At 39.1% G+C, this 13694-nt stretch overlaps 1 protein-coding gene across 1 annotated transcript in view; it reads left to right on the forward strand.

Moving 5' to 3' along the window:
• The window catches only part of Hnf4g (hepatocyte nuclear factor 4 gamma), a 141304-nt gene that overhangs the window by 58369 nt on the left and 69241 nt on the right, over nt 1–13694 (forward strand). Inside the window, exon 2 of the mRNA XM_048420346.3 lies at nt 1693–1750. The gene's annotated coding sequence lies outside the window, so the exon portion shown is untranslated. The remainder of the gene's footprint in view (nt 1–1692; nt 1751–13694) is intronic.

The following is a 13694-nucleotide window of genomic DNA, read 5'->3' on the forward strand; positions in this document are numbered from 1 at the left end:
AGGGTGCAGGTAGTAGGGCATACTATTTATTTTTCACTACGTGCAAGGATATTAAAATACTGACTTTCATACTTTTGATTGAGTTCATGATGAAATCCAAGAAAAATTGAAAATTTGAATTATTCCACTGCCAGTAAGGACTGTATATCATGAAGAGAAAGCCAGCCTATATCACCAACTTTGTACCGTGATGTGCATAGTGTCAAGCTGTCTGTCCTCCTTTTGTTTCAATTTCTGTAGGATTTCTAAGCCATTAATTTGCTGTATGGTTCTTTTGTATTCTAATCACCCTGTGAAACTTAGTGAAGATATGTGATATTAACAATGGTACCTGATGTTGGATGGCTACTTATGGTGCTTAGTGTTGGGTGGTTCAGATCTGTCAAGGTACTTTCCGTAAAATTATCTCACTGGACCCTAGCGGCTCCAGGGAGTAAACAGTGGGCTTCTCAGAATTCCCCCACCTGCCCCACACCGTCTGCCAGCCCTGTGTCTGTCAGCTCACTGCTCCCCGTTCTTTCCCTGAGAGGAGTCAGTTTGGTGCAGAGGGAGGCAAGAGCACAGAGTGTGGATCCTGGTATTGAACTCCATCTTTGTCTTGTTGAATTAACATCACTTGGGAATTATTTTCCCTTCTCTATACATCTTTTTTTTTAATTGGTAAAATAAGAATAATGATTTACTGTATTCCCCAAGTTTCTAGGATTTTCTATTTGTCAGGCACAGATGGAAACCGTGAACAGGAGAAGAGAGGCCTGTTCGCGTCTTTCAAGGGAAGCTAGAAGGTTAAAAAGAAAGTACACTTTGTTATCTCTGTTTCTTAGTCCTAGATTTGATGAAGATAACCAAAGTTTTCTCAACTTTGAGTTCTTAAATGGAAAATGGGCACAATGCTATGTATTACTTGTAATTGTTAAAAATATTGCATATACATTGATACCATGGCTCCATACACAAAAAGAATGCTTTAACCTTATTCTATCTGTATTATTTGCTCCCCTCCTATCCCACTTCCATTTCTTCTTTACATTTGGAAATTATGTGGCACAGAAAGTTGGAAAAAACTGAAGATGGAAGACTACCGAGATTGTATGATATAAAAATTAGTCAGGAGTTCCGAGAGAAATGGCTTAGTGGATAAGAGGACCTGAGTTTAAATCCCCAGTACTTCCACAAAAAGCCGGGTATTGTGTCGTGTTTCTCTAACCCCAGCACTGGTTTGGTGGACAAAGACAGGTTGGTCCTAAGACACTGATGACCAGTCAGGTGAAGTGAAATGGCAAGATTCAGATTTAATAAGAGATAACCTCACAGCATATAAGGCAAAGAGCAATAGAGGCCCCCTGACATCCTGTTCTGGGTTCCACATGCCACATGCATGAGCATGGTTATTCACACCTGCGCGCGCGCGCACACACACACACACACACACACACACACAGAGAGAGAGAGAGAGAGAGAGAGAGAGAGAGAGAGGCATGCACACACATTCAGCATTGAGGGTTTTTTTGTTTCTAAAACCATATACAGGCTTTAACTGTGGTAGTAGAAGAAGACGTAGCAGAAGGAACTGCTTGGTTGAGAGAGGAGCCCGTCATGTCAGGGAGCCCTGGGTTTGTCCTCTAGACCCTGTCTGTTAGGACCTGTCTGGTAGAAAATGAATGTCACTAACATAACCCTTTCTTTTCACAGACAAGAAGACTAAGCTTAAGAGAAGAGGAGAAACTTGTGTGCCTGACCCCACAAGCTGGTGAGTGCAGCTCAGCTGGGTTTCTCCTTATTGGTTCCTTTAGGAACTGGGGGTACACAGTGTCAATGCAGTGACTTTTTGTGACTTCCCCAGGGAAATATGTGAGAAACAGTCTGACCTCTCCAGGAAAGACATTGACCACAGACACCTAGAAAAAAAGTGAATATAAAAGTTTGAGGCATATGTGTAATCTGAAAACTAGCAAAATAAAAATACGACCAGTTTTCCATTCCTGTAGCTTTGTGAAGCAGAGGACATGTGAGGTCAGCAGCGGGTCTCTGAGTGACAGGTTACAGGAGTACAGGAGCGTCAAAGAAAACAACAGGAATGGAAAGCTCAATTTGCCATCATGGGCGACCACTCACAAAACTTGCTTCCTTGGAATTCTCTTCATATCTTGCAAGCAACTTGCCTACAAGAGAGTTGCCTTTCCCGAATAATTATGTAACTTACGTAACTTTAGGTATGGTCCTTTGGACTTTTGCACCATTCAATTTTCTTGAGTCTTGTGAACTTCCTGAGTACTGTAAATGTCACTTATTTCCTCAACTTCAGCAAACCTCTCTCACAGGGACATTTTGCACTGAGAGTAACCAGGTGTACAACAGGGTCCACACTGGAAACCCCAAGAGGGGAACAACTTGTTTCTTCTCCTTCTGGTCCTTTTAGGGAAAGAGGAGTAGTGACTGGTTTTCAATACAGACTTTACATTTTTGGTTGATAGTTTATTTTTGATTAATTGAACAAACCAATGGTTGAATGAAACATAAAATTGTAATAGTCCAAGAAAAAGAACAAGGCCATAGAAAGTACGGATGAGAACATTTTAATTGCGATGCTTATCCTGTTAGAGGTGACCAGATTCAGTAGATCATTATCTTAAGACAGAGGGTCAATGTCATTATTGTATCATGAAAATTATTTAGATTTATGTGGTAATGGCAGAAAACCCACAAATAAACATGCTTATGTGTTAACTTGGTCAAAATTGAGGTTTTTTTGTCTCATTACAGATCATAGTTTAACATTTTTGGATATATTATTTTACGGAAACACAAATACTAAATTTTGAGGAAAATGTATAGATACTTTTCAAGAAAAAATATTAAGTTTACCAATTTTATCTAAACTGGAATTTAAGGAAACAGTGTCTACTGAGAGAGAAGTTTGTTCTTTATCATACAGGAATTGTTGAGAACGCTGCTTGCTAGTCTTTCTGCTATTACGATTTGCACATTAAGGAGACTTAATGAACTATGTTAGGCAGCTTTTTAAAAGATTAACCTATCAGGTACTGATTGGATTGGAATCGAAAAGACTAGAAAGAAGTATGAAGATGTTTTAGCTTTGAATTTTTATGACTGTGTTTTTCTGTGATCATCCACAGGGATAGAGGCCATGAAAGTAGAAAGTAGGTCACCATGGGGGTGCACAGGTTTGTCGGAAGGAGTTTTGGAAGGCAATATGTAGGAAAGGGGTTCCTGAGTGTGGAAGGGAACTGGGGGTGGGGATAGACAAAAGGAGAGGAGTGGATCAACTAAAATTAGGTGTGGATCAAAATGGCATAAGGAATTGGGTTACTTTGTATGCATGCTGCCTAGATTTTATGTCAACTTGACCCTTGCTAGAGTTATCTTAAAGGAGAAATCCTCAAATGAAAAAATGCCTCCATATTATCTAGTTGTAAGGCATTGTCTTATTCAGTGATTGATGGTGGAGGGCCTAGCCATGGATGGTACCACCCATGGGTTGGTGGCCTTGGATGCTTTAAGAAGTCAGGTTGAGCCATCTATGAAGGACAAGCCAGTAAGCAGTACTTTTTCATGGTCTTTGCATCAACTCCTGCCTCTAGGGTCTTGCCCTGTAAGAGTTCCTGTCCAAAGTTCTTTCAGTACCAGCCAAATAAGCTTTTCCCTCCCCAAGTTGCTTCGGTCATGGCGTTCATCTCAGCAACAATAACCTTAAGACAATATGCCAACTGAAAATTGAATAAAATTTTGAAAAAGGAGTTAGTCAGTTTGAGGGAACAATGTTTAATGGCCTGGAAAAGAATAGGAGGACAAAGTTTTAAAGAAGACTGGGAGAATTTCTGTAGCGAGACAGAAACTGCCACTGGAGAACAGTGGCCATAGACTAGAAAGAAACCTTGTGAAGGCATCAAGTTTCTAATAGAAAGGAATCTTTTGTAAGAAAAGAAGTCCTTTCCCTTATAAGCCAGATTAAGACCAGTGTGGAGTGAAGCAGACAGACCTGTCCATAACAGCATTATCCATCATTACGTTGGAAGCTGAAAAAATCGCTGCTCTCACAAATGAAGTGGCCTTCACCTGACGTGGTTTCTGTGTAAAACATTCACTTTGAAATGAAAGAAGATATTCTTTATTGATCATATCTATTTTGAATATATTGCTTTTGCTTAAGAAATTATATAACTTTTACTGTTTCTGATTTTATTGATAATTTGGAAAATTGTAAGATTGAATATTGGATGAAAATACTAGATTCATAATCTACTTAAAATGGTTAGATAATGGTGCAACCCTTTCAGCAAAGTAGGAAGCTAAACACAAAGGGTCAGTGTTTATATACAAATTGAGCATTGTTTTCTATTTTAAATTTATTTGATATTCATAGTAAATTAAGAAAATGGTGAAGTATTTAAAAATTAGACTTATTATTTTAACATAAATGGGTTAAATTATTTACTTTAAAAAAGGGATTAAATAATATCACTTTTCTGCTTATTAAAGAAAATCTGTGACATTAAGAAATGTCACAAGAGAATTTATATATAAGTTTTCAGAATTAAGAGAAAAATATGAGATTGCACGCATGTGCATATATTGTGTGTCTGAGCATGCTCACTCACACGTGCAAAAAAGTCTGTTTCTAGGCATCGTTTGGTACAAAGGTCTCCAGTTCAGTCTTAGAACAAAATAAACATGTGAGCTTATAATTATTTTATTGAACTTTCTTATTTTATGGCCCACTAATGGTTCATGGATCAGTTATACTGATGAGTGCTAAAAACCTACAGCTTCAATGAGGTTGGTTTTTAAAAGTTATTCATTTATTGTTTTTATTTTCAAATGCTAAGAAATTGCTCAATTCCAAGTCTTATTTTGCATTTATAGAAAACCATAGAAGTATAATTTTTTATTATGGAGAAGGAACTAAAGTGTATTGTATGTATCTAACTAGCAACGTGTATATACTTTTCTAAAATACTTTTAATTTCTAATGTAAACTGTTCTTCTAAGATTGAGTGTATGTCTTACCACCAGATACTCAGTATGACATTTATTTTACCTTCTTCACTTTTTAGGCTGAAATTGCTAGAAAATTTACCTTTTGAGGTTAGTTATCATTTATAGTGAGCTAATATACCTGAAGGTTTTCTTTAAAAAAGTTAACACTCCATTTATTTTTATAGTGGGATGTTTGCACCATATTTTATTTGGTGGACAGTTCTATAGTAAGGATTTCTTTGCTTTTTACTGTTTTTGCAAGTATGCTTGCAGCTTCATTCCCAAATAAACAGTGTTGGGATAGAAGTAAATATCTCAGTTTACTCTTCCCCAATTTGCCTAGTAATTTAAGTTTCTTCATGTTCCCTGGGTCTAAACAATAAATGAGTGGACACAGGTCAGAAGACCTCTCCAGTTCTATGAGCTAAACTTAAGTGCCTCAACACCAATATTAGTATTTCTTTCTGCTGTTCAGGAGTAGATTCAATTTAAAAAGCAAGTGTAAAGAATTGCTTTGTTTTATTTTGTTAGTTTTAACAAAATACCTTAGCCCATCCCCTGTTGATTCAGCAACTCAAGAGGCTGAAATGGATGGGGACCTCTGAGTTCATAGTTTAAGACCAATTTTGGCAACAAGAAAGTGTTCATCTTAATAATAAACAAGACAACAGAGGTTCAGTCTAGGGGTCAATAACCTGGCCTACCTAGGTTTAAAGTACTACTAAAAACTAATGTGTGTCAAAATTAGTCTAACTACTGCAAACGTCTTGCTTTATTCACGTCTTGTTCACTGATAGCACCTTCAGCAGACTTAGTGCAAGTGAAAGATAGCATTTGTCAGTTTGGCTTGAAGAATCTTAAGTATTTTTAGAAGTCGTGTTATTATGAAAGAGTAACTCATTTCATACATACATATGTGCTCACTGAAATCAATGTCTTTCCTTGTACAGTAGATTTTCTAATAAGAATTTTTTTCTTTGAAGATAGTAAAATATGTATCAAGAGGTAGGTGCTTGGGTGTAGAGATGTAGGCTCTGTGAGGCCACACGGAATGTCAGGGCAAGTGGTACATTCCATTCTAAATGTGCTGTGAGGAGAAGAGAAACGTGTTGGCAGCGTCTGTCCTTGCTCAAGTTACTATCGCTTTTTAACCCTCAGCTTTTTCTGTTTTAAAATATGTTTCTCCTAAAATGGGAATTAAGTGAGAAAAGTAATGAAGGAGTCATGGAACAGAAGTGGTCCTTAATATTTGTCACATGCAGTATTACACTTCTCTGACGAAACTCTAAAGATGACTGACCAAGCTAAAACCTTTCCCATCAGCAGTTTTGATTCTGTCTTGAAGATTTATTAGTGAATAGTAGAAAAATAATTGTAAAATGGAAGCTCCATGATATCTACTTGAGTAACCCTATCAAAAACTCCTAGGCATTGGGGGACATGGAACCTGAATCAGCCATATTCTGAAACCAGACAAGACCTCAAGTGGAAGGATTGGAATACTAACTCCATCACAAAACCTTCAACCTACAGTTTGTCCTGACTAAAGAGTATTGTTGTAAGGGGAGGAGGGTCCCTCTATTTGTCAAAAAAAAAAAAAGAGGGGCAAGTGGTGTGGGACAGCTGTATTCTGTCAATTATATTTTAAATAAATGCTAATTGGACAGTATTAAGGCAAAAAGTATAGGCAGGACAACCAGAAAAAAAGTCGAGGCGGGTAAATGAGAATAGGAGTATTCTGGAAAAAAGGAAGTTCTTTCTGAAGTTGTGAGCTCGCCACAAAAAAAGCAAGATGTGACCTGTCCCGCTAAAAAAATATAGAGCCATGTAGCTAACATATACAAAAATAATGGGCTAATTTAAGTTATAAAAGTTAATAAAAAGCCTAAGCTAATGGGCCATTCAGTTTATAGTTAATGTAGACCTCTGTATGATTTCTTTGGGACTTAATGACTACAAAAAAACGGGTAGGACCAAAACCTCAGACAACAGAGTGTTCTGGGGCAGAGCCTAGCAGAATTATATTAATAAACAAAGAGAACTAGAGAGATTTTATCCAGCACCCGATAGGAGCAAATGGAGAGCACCACAGCCAAACATTAGGCAGAATTCAGGGAGTCTTGCAGTGAAGGAGGAGAAAGGATCCGAGGAACAAGAAGGATCAGAGACACCAAGAGAAAACAGCTTGAATCAATTGACCAGGACTCACAGAAACTTAGAGAGATCAGGGGGCCTGTAGCCATCTGACCTAGGTCCCAGGCATAGATGTTACTGCTGTAGCTTGGTGTTCTTGTGGTACTCCTATCAGTGGTAGTGAGGGTGATCACTGACTCTTTTGCCTAGTTATGGGATCTGTTTCCTACTACTGGGTTGCCTCATTCAGCATTAATATGGTTGTATGTAGCTTATATTATTGTAACATATTATGTGGTTATTGTTCTTTAAAAATATGATGATGGGATGCCCCGCGTAGCCTGCGAGCCAGGCAGAGGCGGGCGGCAGAGTCAGGCGGCTGGATGCGGTAGACGGCAGAGTAAATGGACATAAGGCTATACATAAAGCTAAACATTTATTATTTAGAGGAGAGGGAGATATTTATTACTTAAAAAGAGGAAATCAGAGAGACGTAAAGAGAAACATAGGGAGAGATAGAGACACATGTGTACACACCAAAAGACGGGGGACAGAGAGAGAAAGAGAGTTAAGATGGCAGCGAGGAGGTCAGAAGTCGCTGGAGTGGGCGTGGTTAGTTCTTAAAGGCACCACAGCAAAAGAATAACAGTGGTGTTTGGCTGTTGTCCCTGATTGGCCTGCTCTTTTCTGAGGGGAGATGGGGAACACCTATGTAAGGGGGAGCAAAATGAGATAAAACTGTGGTTGGGTTGTATTATAATGAGAAAATAACAATAATTTTCCACCAGTTTCCTTGTCTATGTTAGAAGCTTTAGTAGAGAGTGATAGAAAATTAATCCTTTTACCCTAAGTAGAAGTAATTTCTCCTGAACAGTCAGTCCAACGATTGCTGCACCTAAACACGGCCTACATGTAGCACACATCAAACCTTTTACTTCTTGCATGGTTTGCTGATAGTGTGATTATCAGATGTTGGTTGACCAGATGGATCAGTGGTGTGTCTTTAGGGAGAGGTAAGGTTCTATTGGCCTCTGTGGAGACAGTACAGCACAGTGGAAATTTGTACTGGGGATGCTGTCTTAAGAGCTGTGTTGTCATCTGAAACTCAGCGATTGTCAGTTAAAGCTAGCACAGAAATGCTTGTCAGGCTGCATTATCAACAAGATTCTGCATTGGATCTAAGTGACTTTTGGCTGTGTGTGTGTGGTGTGTGTGTATGTGTGTGTGTGGTGTGGTGTGTGTGGTGTGGTGTGTGATGTGTGTGTGTGATGTGTGTGTGTGTGTGTGTGTGTGTGTGTGTGTGTGATGTGTGTATCTGATGTGTGAGTGTGATGTGTGTGTGTCTGGACCTTGTCCACTAAGTTCTTAACATTGTACAACAGAAGCCCCTTCGAGTGACAATGCAGTTATGGAATGTTTCACAGCTCCTTAGTTACTTAAGTAAATAAATTAGCTGGTCACAGCTTACCTGAAAATCTGAAAATTTTGGAGTATTTTAATGAGACTCTCTTGTGTAGATTTTGAGAGTGTGTGTTCGTCTTTCATTTGATTGCTGTTCCATGGCATCTTTGGAGTTTTCACTGCCCAGGAACACACATGAAAGTCAACATGCTTTTAAATATTGTGATGACTGGTCATCTCGCTTCTTTTTCCCACTGAGAACACTTTTGAAGTTTGAGCTGTAGAAACCATGAAGGAAGCATTCATGTTTTAATTCTGTATGAAACAGGGGTAGTGCTCATTATTCTGTCATCTTATAATTGCTTGCTGAGTGAAGTAATTACTTTTACATTTTTTAGGTTTAGCTTTAAAATTTAATCTTGCCTTCTATCTGACACAAAGTGCCAGTATTAAGGAATACTGAGTATCTGAGCACTGCTATATTCAATGGTGAGAGTGTTGAGCATGCATGGGCATCTTAAGGTTAGAAAGGATGTGTTTATGATCCCCAAAGAGCTTTCAATGTGATGAGAAAATAGCGAATAAATTATCATGCTACATTTTTCCAAAATATAAAATTGATGATGTCTCTAAGGAATGAGTATTTTCTTAAGATGTTTATTTACTTATTTGTTTATTTGAAATTGTTCCTATATAACCTTTCCTAATTGTATTGTCTTATATCAATCAAGAGAACTGTCTGCTAACACAAATGACACTGACCCTTAGGAACATTTGTTGTTCCTAAACTGGTCAGCAGGACTAAGTCATCCTCTCCTTTTCCAGCCTATTGACATTGTCTTGTTAAAAGAACCATCTCCCTTTTCTGCAGGGGCAGTTGCCCTGGGGCCTGCCCGTGGGCTTGTGTCCTTGGCTACAGGCACTTCCCTCCTCCTTTATTACACTGCCCCCTGGACCTCACCAGGTGGCTCTGCAGTCTAAAGCCCTGAGGTGATGCCTTGGTTTCTCTCCGTGAAAACTACATCTTCTGTGTCAGTCTTCCCTGAAGTTCAGTGTGATTCATCTCAAGCTGGATTTATGTCATGAATCTTACGCTTTTTCTATTTAATATAAAACTAATGATGGCACTTAAGGAAAGCACAGGTAACATGTTAAGTATTACTTGTTCAGATAGCTTATTATAACATCCACTAAAAGGTAGACTAGGTTTCTTTCTTAACAAATAATGACTGTTGTCATTTATTGCAGCTCTCCTCTCTCTGTAAATGTCTGTAAGTGAGAAGTTGCATCGTACTGATGAGTGACCTTGTAGTCTCCTATAAACCAAGATGATTTATCAGGAACAACCCAATCACATGCATATCATGCACAGCTTATTGGTATCACTACACATTTAAAATTAAGGCAGGAAATATCAAGTTAGGAAAGTAAAGTGGATGCTACTTTTTGCAGTGCACATTGTTGCCACTTTAGTGAAATGTAATTTTGCAAAACTGAAAAGATTTTCCTTTTTGGACCTGTGTATGCCAAAACCCCAGCTCTCATCTAAAGGGGATTAGTGGTGGTTTATTCTAAAGGTATTTTGGGTGATTGTGTCCCAGGAATACAGGTTCCCCTCAAAGTTCATTTTCCAGTGTTTTCATAAAGTTATGTAGATTTACAGAACAAGAAAAGTTATAAATCGAGGAAAATTTATAATACATTGATGGCGTATCAGAGAGGTCATTACAGAGGCATGGCAAAATCTTTTCAATAAGTCTTAAACATATCTGAGATATTCCTGACAAGGAATGGCTATTTAGGGGAAGAAAGCCAACTCAGGATGAGGTATTTATCCTCTGAAACTGCAGCATCCCAACCTCTCCACATCAGCACACTTTTAATCTGTCAGTCTTTACAGACACAACTTCTCTCCAGGAATTCTTCTTCAGAAGTCCCAGTTATAAAAAATGTCAGGAGGTATACACACACACACACACACACACACACAGAAACAGACACAGATACAAACAAAAATAGATAATGCACACACACACAAACACAGACACAAATACATACACAGAGAGACAGATACACACAGACACAGAAAAACACACAAAAACATACACAAACACACACACACACACACACACACACACACACACACACACACACTTCAAGCATTTGGTTTCTATTAGGAAACACATCTCCAGTAATGAGTTCTCTGGTGCTCAAAGCAGTCCAGCCCTTCCTTGGATGTCTCTCAGTCTCAGCCACCCTCTCAGGGCACTCTTTGCTTGATGGCATCTCTAAGGTTCCACTCCAGTGTTCTTTCTTAGAAAATCCCTCAGGGGTCACTTTGGGGAGGTTCAACCCCCAGTATCTCTTTCTCATTTCACTCAAATTGCATGCTAGCTCTCCAGCTCCTCACACCTCTAGTGAGGTCCATACTGATCAAATGGCCTGCAAAGCCAGCAGAAATGCCCAGAGATGGAGTCCAAACTTCAGGTTGCCCGTGGTTACTAAAGGAGCTGAAAGGCAACCACACCTCTTCCAGCTTCTCCACCTGTGTGGAGAAAGTGGCACAAAACTGAACAAGTGGGGAAGGAAATGGGTCCCCAAAGGTGTGACTCAGTTTCCTGATTAAGAGTCAAATATTTCTACATTACTAGTAGCCTGAAAGTCATTCAGTCGCCTGCTGGCAGCTCTAGAATTCAGTTACGATCATTTTCCCATTTATAAGATCCAAGTCACATGTACAGTGTTGTAAAGCGAAGTTAAAAATAAGCAACAACAAAACCATTTACTTATTTTGCCCCAGGCAGGCGGTACCACGTTTGTCTAGAGTCAGAGGGCAGCTTGCTAGAGTCTATTCTCTCCTTCTATCCTGTGGGTTCCAGGGACTGAATTTAGGCCATTGGGCTTAATATCAAGAGCCTTTACTCACTGAAGCATATTTTCAGCCCAAAAGGCTCCATTTTAAAACCTGCTTCCATGGCTATAAGCTAGAATCATTTCTTGTTGTTTGCCTCAGGGTCTACCTGTTGTTTTGCCTACTAGTTATTTAATGAGATAATTATTGTGCTAAACTGTAATGTGCTGGGATCATGTTTGAAGTTTGGACCCTTTACATGTTTTTCACTAGATACATACATTCACATAGGTACAAAGGGACAGTTTACATTTCATCTTAGCGTTCTGAGATGGGACGACCTTTAATCTGGTAACTCACAAACAGAGACGCTAACCAACAAATCTACGTTACCAGTTCCCTCAATATTGTGCTTGATCCCCACTGGTAGTTAGGTATATGTCTTTCAGGTCTGTGTTTCATGGAGAAACATTTGGATAGCTCTTGTAATAGCAGTAGCGTTTTCCTAAGTATAAATCATTCCCAGATCAGAAGGTTATTGCCAGTGGCTTTGAGCTTAGGCTGTGTAGTAGTCCTTTTGGGCTACTGGTCTTTCAGCATGCAGGTAGGGGCTTAAAGTAAATCATTTAATCCATGCAACATGTCGCTCAATAGTATACTTTTGGAAGTTGTTTCCACAGGAGCAACAGTGAAAGCAGCCAGTCTGAGATATTGACACTATAGAGAGAAACTGACAGCCCATTCCTTGTATTGATCCTGCTCTTCTCCACAAAGACAGACTCCACTCCCTACCACAGCCTGTAAGTGCTGCCTGCTGAGGTTGCTAAATTGTGGTGTAAATTATTTATTACTTGGACACCTTGTAAAGATCTCGTTTCTTCTTGTCGGACTTAGTTGTGCTTCCTAGGGTCTCATATATATTGAAAGGTTTCAGAAGACATACTGACCACAATAATATGTCACCTATTGCTTCCTATCACATACTACAGATGGGATCTGCCTGACTAGGATTATGCTGGAATCTCAAATCAGGTTCTTAATTTTGAAATATTGCCTATAAAAGTCATCAGCATTTGTATACATAGAGGCCAGACTGAGACCCAGACAGTCTGGCAACTGTGAGCCCAGTACCGGACAGTTAGCATACTTTAAAAGTAAAACTTATCAAGCATGCAAAGAATATTTATTTGGGGGGTCAGTTACTGTTGACAACTGTTTATCAGAGGAAACATAATCTGCTTGAGCTAACATAGCATCAATACTCAGAAAATTTACAAGTGTTAATAATTATGAATTATTCTTTATCATTTAGAGTGTTTTGGTGATGTTTTATGGACCAGAATCTTTTCGATACTCATAATTCTTATTATAAGAAATATGGTTTTATGCCCAGCCAACAGAGCAGTTTGCTCAGATCATGGCTGCTTGCTTTTAGCTGTCTGAAGTTCATCCACATGTATGAGTGTGCACATGCATGTGCACTCGCATGCACTCTAACACACACATCATATGCAGTAGAAACATATTCATGTCTGGCGTGTCTCTGTTCTCCTCTATCAGACTTTTACACTGGTATCTCAGAAAGAGGCAAACTTTGTGAGCTCCTGCTGCAGTTACTTGAGTGGCTTCTAGGATTTTCAAATCCACAAAATGGCTTTTTGTATCCATCCTTGCGACTGATGGATAGGCCAGGGAAATGGCTCAGTCAGGAGTTCCTGCTGCAGAAGCCTACGAATCTGAGTTCAAGGAGCACCCTAATCATGGGCAGCCAGCCTAGATAAATTAGGTAGCTTAAATTTCAGTGAGACCATGTCTCAAAAGAACAAATTGGAAAGGCATGGAAGATGGCTCTATGAATACCCTCTATCCAGCCCTACAACCCGAGTTCAGTCCCTGAGGTCTTCATGGTGCAAGCAGAAAACTGACTTCTACAAGTACAAACACATACACACATACATGCACACACATGTACACACAGACACACACATGCATGCACACAGACACACACACGTGCACACACACACATAATATAATTTTGAAGAACAAAGTGGGAAGCTACAGTGCAAGACCCCTGATATTGACCTCTAGCTTCCACAGGCAAGGCCACACGTGTGCACATTCATCCTCATGCACATGTGCACACAGTGAATACATGAACATAACTCATCTCCCAAAAATCCCAGCTCACTTGCGTGCTTTCAGGGTGTGAGCTTCTTCATTCACCCTCTGCCACATAAACTCTGTGTCTTTTTTTTTTTTTTTTTTTTTTTTTATAGTAAATTTTATTAAATTATAAAAGTTTCCAATTCCG

This window comes from Myodes glareolus, chromosome 16 (genome assembly GCF_982192425.1).
Source record: "Myodes glareolus chromosome 16, mMyoGla1.1, whole genome shotgun sequence".
NCBI lineage: Eukaryota > Metazoa > Chordata > Mammalia > Rodentia > Cricetidae > Myodes > Myodes glareolus.